Genomic DNA, 379 nt, shown 5'->3' on the forward strand with positions numbered 1-379 from the left:
CCAGATCGATACCCCAATTACTCTAATGCCCATGTCTTTATCTATGAGTCAGGATGATGCATATTTCTAATAATTCCACGAATTTGCGACAAATTAAAAAGGCAAGCTTGGATTATTGTGTAATCATTCACCATATGGTCCATATATATCTAATCATTCTGCGTAAGGTAGCGCTATAAATCAGCTTTTTTATTTTATAATTATTTTTTAATGTTGATATGATTATTTCAATTTTTTTTAAAAAAATAAAAAAATAAAACACTAATCTAAAATTTTATTCAATCTGTCAAAACATTACAATTTTTTTTTTTTCAACTACTACGTATTCTATACAAACTTATATTATAGTACTCTTTATTTTACTTAAATATTATTTTTA

General features: G+C 24.3%; 1 pseudogene; it reads right to left on the minus strand.

Annotated features, from left to right (window-relative positions):
• LOC132188113 (7-deoxyloganetic acid glucosyltransferase-like) overlaps positions 1–379 on the minus strand; it is an 8,601-nt pseudogene that overhangs the window by 4,877 nt on the left and 3,345 nt on the right.

The sequence above is a fragment of the Corylus avellana genome, chromosome ca7 (genome assembly GCF_901000735.1).
Source record: "Corylus avellana chromosome ca7, CavTom2PMs-1.0".
NCBI classification, from domain to species: Eukaryota; Viridiplantae; Streptophyta; class Magnoliopsida; order Fagales; family Betulaceae; genus Corylus; species Corylus avellana.